This window comes from Orcinus orca, chromosome 3 (genome assembly GCF_937001465.1).
Source record: "Orcinus orca chromosome 3, mOrcOrc1.1, whole genome shotgun sequence".
Lineage (NCBI taxonomy): Eukaryota > Metazoa > Chordata > Mammalia > Artiodactyla > Delphinidae > Orcinus > Orcinus orca.
The window spans coordinates 114,379,143-114,385,894 of NC_064561.1; the positions used below are offsets into that span (position 1 = coordinate 114,379,143).

Genomic DNA, 6,752 nt, shown 5'->3' on the forward strand with positions numbered 1-6,752 from the left:
AAAATATCCCCCACCTACACATAAAACCCAAAATATTATATTCCAGTGAACAAATCTACCAGCTACCTGACCTGGATTAAATTGCACCAATTTCTTTAAACCTCAAGCTCTGTTTTCATAAAATGAAGAAAATCGAAACTGTTTCCATAGAGTTCTTTGAGGACTAAATGAGTTAACATATAGAAATCAGCCTAGCATATATAAACAGTAGCTATTATTATTCATTAAATCCTGGTGAGTTAGATATTTAAATTTCCCCAACAGCTTGAATGAGATACACTTAGGAAAAACAAGATGAGGTACCGCTTTAAACTGCAGGTAATAAACATGAAATACTAACCTAAGGAATAGTAGAGACTAGGTACACAAGCAGCTTCATAAAGGTGTTATATAACATGGCATTAACCATTGGCTCGGACAAATAGGAAAGAAGGTTGATGAGAAATAGCTGGCTTCTGAGATTGAGCGTTAGAAATGAGAACTTTCCTCTCTTATAATGTCCTTTGCAGTTATCAGATAGAGCCTGATAACTCCATTAGATAGCAATGCAGTTTTTCTTCCATAAACTAGAAGCAGCCGATTCAAAATCCCTGACTTCTTTAAGGAACAGGTAGGAAGGGACAGAGCTCAGAGACCTGGATGATGTTGCAGAGCAGGGGCAGAACACAGCTGCACCATGCATGTCCAATTATATATGGTTTAAGACGCGGTTTATGGATAGCAAAGATGATGAGAACAACAGAATCCTCCGTATGCTAATCATTGTTCCCACTGAAGGCCCCAGAGGCTCAGGGGAGGGGCAACCCGCCGACGCGGAGCCGTTTCTCTTACCTTCTAATGCAGTCTGTCTTGGTGTCTGTGGTGCAGCGGGCTCTTCAGCCTCACCCCCGTGCTCTAGGACTCTCTCAGCGATGTCCTGTTCACGGATAGTTGGCTCTTACTGAGACAGGACGCCAACTCAGGAACGACCTCGTCGCCATCTTGATGACGTCACTCTCTGGCTCTCCCAGCTGCAGGTGATACACTGAGCGCCTTCGTTTGTTTGAAATGCTGTCTTTATTGGCATTTAAGACACCACACCACCTGGTCATTTTTATTTGTAACCATTCTATCCAACGGACTGTGGCTGCCCAGTGCTTGTGCAAGTTTACCCAGCTGCTTTCCTTTCAGCCCCTACAAAATAAGCCCTATCCAATGACAAAGTTTTTAAATTTCTTGGTAAATGAGATTCCCTTTATTGATGGAATTTGGGTATTTCTACCTTCTATTAATGCCAGAACTGAATCATGACAACAATAATTAGACAGAATTTACAAGACCGTGTCTTTACAAGGAGACCGTTAACATTATAGCTCATCATTTTTTTAAGAAGGAAGATTCAGATTGGTTTTAACTTTGTTGGAACTCATTCACTCCTCTGCTAGTTATGCGTCCTGGTCAGAGAGAGCAGTGAAGTGGAGAGTCTAGGAGGTGCCTATTGCCAACATTCAGAGTTCTGTCAACCTCTTTTTCATATCAGCTCTTCTGCGTATGGAGGAACAATTCATACTCTTGCTAAAGCTAGAAAAGTGAAGCATCTAGAGATATTGCTTTCGAATAAAGTAATAATGCTCCATTAGCTGTTTTGCTGTTACACGTTTTACCGCAGACGACTCTTCTTTAAGCTGCCTTCCCGTATGTGGCCCTGTGATAAATGTTATCAGTGGTCAGCGGGATGGGACTGCAGGCTGGGCAGGAGCACAGTGGCTTTTTATCTAGCTTAGTTCCCTCTGCCATACCCCCCCACCCAAAGCGGCGTTTTCTGGGTATAATTTATGTTGTGGCATTTCTGTCAGTAGATGTGGTGTCAGCAATTTGTGTTCCTAATGGAAGTTTACATGGAAATGAGATACTTAGCCACAGAATAAAATTAAAGATGGGATAAAACTAATAAAAATTGTAATGCAAAGGTGTTTGTGCCTGCTCATATCTTTAAAAAAAAATTTTAATGAGGATTGTCTTTAGCCAGGAAAGCTTGTTTTCCATGGCTAAAATTCTGATATAAGTAATATGAATAGAGTTAAAGCTAAAACTGTGTCAGCACTTATATTAAAAACTTCTACATTGCACAGGCCTTATACCACTAGGATAATATTTTACATTAAAATGATATTTAAAGTTTTAGAACCCAGAATGTTTAATAAAATTCTGTGGTGTTTGTACCTTGGGAAAAAATATGTACATATGATGTATATTTTTGTAAAGTTAAAAAACTCAGCTCAGTGCAAATTTTATTGGAGAAATGATTTTCCTGAATAAATAGTCCCACTGCAGGATAGTGAGAGTATTTAGAAACAGCTGCATATTGCATTAGAAATGAAATAGAAGCATTGTTTAGACTTCTTAGCAAAAGGCCCCCGAGATAGCCCAAGCTCTGGAGTTATTTAGACTCTCAACTTCTCCATCCTAAAAAGGGGTTTTACACAAATGGGATCCTTATTCACTCTGAGGGACAGCAGACAGTTAGTGTTCTTCCATGCATCTACAACCTCTCTGTTCCCATCTCATTCTTTTCCTCATAGAGAACACATTCCCAAGAAGCCAAGCAGCACATAGACATCGTAATCCTCTAGACGGAGTTTCACTACATTATCATAGGAAGCTTCCTGCCATTGAATTAGCAAAAGACTTTATCACTTACATTCCCATGTGTTTCTGAAGTATTTTTTAAAATATCTTAATGGCATTTTCTGCCTTAACTAGAATTTTCTAGTTGATCCATTCATCGAATGGACTGTATCTTTGAATATTTTCTAATATTCTGAGCTGAATGTGAATGATGATTAGATTATGCACAAAGATGTTCAGAAAGGAGATTTACTTTCGTGAATGATGCCTGTATTTCTGAAACAATTTTCGTCAAGTCAAACTGGTGAGAAAGACTTGAACTCCATCAGTTGAAAAATTTCACCCTTTTCAAATGATTTAAGGACCTGTCCTTAGTAATTCTGATTAAAGGTGAATGTTCTGACACTCGGTCCCTATATCAGAGGTGTATCTACCAGTGTCCTGCTAGGATTCTGAATAGACAGCAGAGCAGCAGACACAGCTTACACATACCAAAATGCCCATATATGTATTCAGTTTTGTAAATATGCCTTTAAAAATACCTCACCATATTTAGCCACTCCTAAATATGTATTTACACAAGTCTACACACTGTAAGTGTTTACCTGGGAGACAGGAACAGTCTCTCTGGTAAATAATATGGGTTTTATAGCCTTTCATGAAGGAATTTTTTGTTTGCTATGTAAAAAAAATCATCTCCTCTCAGTTATAATTTAATAAAATTTTCCTTTCCCTGTAAATTTACTGCAAAGCAATTGAGGTAAAGCCTTGAGATGTTAAAAAAAAAAAAGACAACACTGGTGTTAGCTTTGGGTACAGAGTGGCTTTGATTCATTTTGCTGAAGACTACAGAGAGTAGAAAACACGGATATGATTTCTGAAAACCAGACAAATAAAAATAACCTGTCAGATATATTTTAGAGCTAAGGCTATCGAGTAATTACCTATTTTTTCAGGTTAAAAAAAAAAAAAACAAAAACAGAACCTCTAGGAAGATCCAAATGATTTAAACTACTTTGCCCTGAATTTTCTAGATCACTGCTTAAATTTACACTTTATATTACATGAGTGGATGTAGGTTAAACATTTTTCAACTCATAAGCAAAACTGTGTTAAATCTAAGATATGATCAAATTCTTATAGAAAAGCAGCATTGCCCAGTACACCAGTTCAAGGACAGGAAATTTTCAGTGCATACTCTAACTTGCAAATACACGGCCTTAAGCAATTGAGTTGATCTGACTTATGATTCTGAATTTGTAAATTAGGTTGTGATCTACCCTAGACCTAATGAATGATGGATCTGTACTCAGATATTAAGTACTGAATATTAATAGCAAAAATACATCTTTTTTAAAAAGACACATTTTTCTTTTCTTTTTTTTTAATTGAAATACAAAGTGAAATAACACATGATGCTTGGAATTAAAGGGATGTCTCGTTACTTGGTAGATTCTCACAATTTATTCACTATCCTTCTCCCCACATTTGCTCTCCCCTTATTAAGGCTTTTGAAATCACCTAACATTGAGCAACTGACGTTACCTTTTGTGAGCCATTTTAGGGTCCCAGAAATGGATATGGCTTAATTTGGAGTCCTTTACCGGTTTTTTTTTTTTTTTTTTTTTTTTTTTTTCTGTGGTATGCGGGCCTCTCACCGCTGCGGCCTCTCCCATTGCGGAGCACAGGCTCCGGATGCGCAGGCCCAGCGGCCATGGCTCACGGGCCCAGCCGCTCCGCGGCATGTGGGATCTTCCCGCCCCGGGGCAAGAACCCGCGTCCCCCGCATCGGCAGGCGGACTCCCAACCACTGCGCCACCAGGGAAGCCCCTTTACAGATTTTTAAAGGGAGAATCTCTCAGAAGAGATCACTCTCCTCATCAGCTCACTTCCTTCTAGAAAATAAATGTGCAGGATTTCCAGCAGTTTGTCTCTGGAACCACTGAAGATTTTCCTGTCATCAGTGGACTTAGAGACCTACAAGAGAAGAACAAAAGGAGAGAAGCCCCTTATATGAATTCTAAAGACATTTAATAAATTACAGCCTTGCATTTAAAGGAGACTCCTCTTTGTTCTACATGTTTCAAAAATTTTCTCTTTCGGGATCTTTCTGTGTATGGGTACCTGTGCACAGAATGTATGAGTTTGACTTATGTTGAGGAGGTGGGAAATGTGGGCATTTGGGGCAAGTCCAGATATGGAAACATTGCAGGCTTTTTTCAGGATAGAAACATATGAATTTTTTAATGGGCCCAATTATTTTACCCCCACATAAAATGCCTGTTGAAATTTGTCAGTGCAAAATAGGTGCTTACATGCCTTCCTATCTCATCTCTAAATGCAGCTTGGAAGAGATAAAGTTTATATATATAATATACATATTTTTAAAATAGGTGTGAAAACATTTACCTCTTAAATTCAGATGTTTTAAGGTACTTTACTTTTAAGCCTTTTTCTTCCATTTATTCTTAAAATGTTGAAAGATGCATCCTGTTATTAAAGATTAAAACAATCTTTTAAAAATAAAATTATGATTTGTTTTACCTTTGAAATGTACTAGAAATTTAAATACAATGATATGCTTGATGAACATGGAACGAGGGGTTTTGCAACTAGGTCACGAATTCAGATGTGATCCAGAGAGTACTGAATACCCTACAGCTGTCTATTATGAGTATCTAAAATGAATGCAACAAATAAATATCTGATTATATTTCCATACAAATTTTATACCTACTCTGCTAATTGAAGTGGAGCATAACGTACTATTTGTGTATTCAGTTTACACTTTTGAAAATTATTCTATATCATCTTACATTTTCACAAAAGGAATAATAAATCCACTGTCATGTGAATAATGCCCACACATATGTTCCAAAGGACACAATATATTCCCCACCTTCTGAGTATGAACCAGGAAGATGTAATTCTTTCGGCTCCATTGTAGATTCTCACACACCTAGGGACATGGCAGGTGAAAAGGATCACTCCTGTGTACAGCAAATCCATCCTGGCCCTGGTGAACGGTGTTCCAGGGTACTGCAAGAGCTAACAGATGAGCAAAATCACTGACCCTCTCATTAGAATCTGAGTCTGTTAGAAGAAGCACTGCCTTCTGTCTCTTAATATCTCACAGACATTTGGGAAATACAATTTCTATTCATTTACTTCTGACCAGTCACTCTACACCTTATCCCCACTAAGACTCAGGCACAAGTGTGGAATGCCAGAGGAAGGACAAACACCTGCTATGCTAAAAATTGCCCCATCTCCTTGCCTGTTTTCCTGGAAACAAAGATGTGCACTTTGACTCTCTTCCCTGAGGGTTCTTTCCTGAAACTGTGACAAGATTTCAGAATTCTCAAGTTTTGCTGGAAACTGAGACCAGCATTTGTTGAGGTGAAGGGAGAGTGTGAAGGGGGCTCAGCTAGAATTAAATCACAAGCCTTCATGTGGCTGCCAAGTGTAATCTTAGACATACAGTCTTTAAAATTCCTAGGTGGCAGTCCCACTCTCGTCTGTACTGTTGAATCAGTCCTGGATGTATTGTGCTTAGATCTTAATGCTACCTTGTAAGACTGCACAGCAGTCAGGGAAGAGAATATAGCTTCATAGGGGAAATACAACTATATCCTATAGAGCTCAGCTAAAAACACTGGGACTGCTTAGAAAAAAACAGAGGGAATTTGAAATCCCCTTCAAATATCTCTGCTATGCAGAAGGTGCATTAGGCTTATTCTGTATGGAAGCATCATGGGATAGAGTCTGGCTGAATATATAGAAGTTTCTGTGAGTTGCCCTGTCCCAAAAAGGAAGACTCACTGCCTCAACAGAATTTAGGCAGCATCCAGGCACAGGCTAGATGGCCCCTTGGAAATTTGGGTACTGACCTTTAAGCCTCTTTCCAGTACTGAAGTTGTATGAATCTACAAAACCAAACCACTTGTGGGAGGTCCAAAGGTGCTCATGGGGCAGTTTCAGGATAATGTGAGAGTCAGGCGATATGGTCAGGCCATTCAAGATGGCTGTCCTCTTGCTCTTTGTCATCCCCTAGTCGACCAGCACCTGCTTCACCTACAACCTGCCCCACCTAGTGCTTGTTCTAATGCTTAGGCCAGAACGCTTCCACCTGCTAGTTTATTAAA

At 39.0% G+C, this 6,752-nt stretch overlaps 1 long non-coding RNA gene across 1 annotated transcript; it reads right to left on the bottom strand.

Annotated features, from left to right (window-relative positions):
* Positions 1 to 3,805: 3,805 nt before the first annotated feature.
* LOC125963933 (uncharacterized) lies at positions 3,806 to 5,666 on the bottom strand. The gene is made up of 3 exons (XR_007476393.1): positions 5,507 to 5,666; positions 5,017 to 5,097; positions 3,806 to 4,584 (listed from the first exon to the last, which is right to left on the bottom strand). It is a non-coding gene; the product is annotated as an uncharacterized LOC125963933 (long non-coding RNA).
* Between the last annotated feature and the right edge of the window lie 1,086 nt (positions 5,667 to 6,752).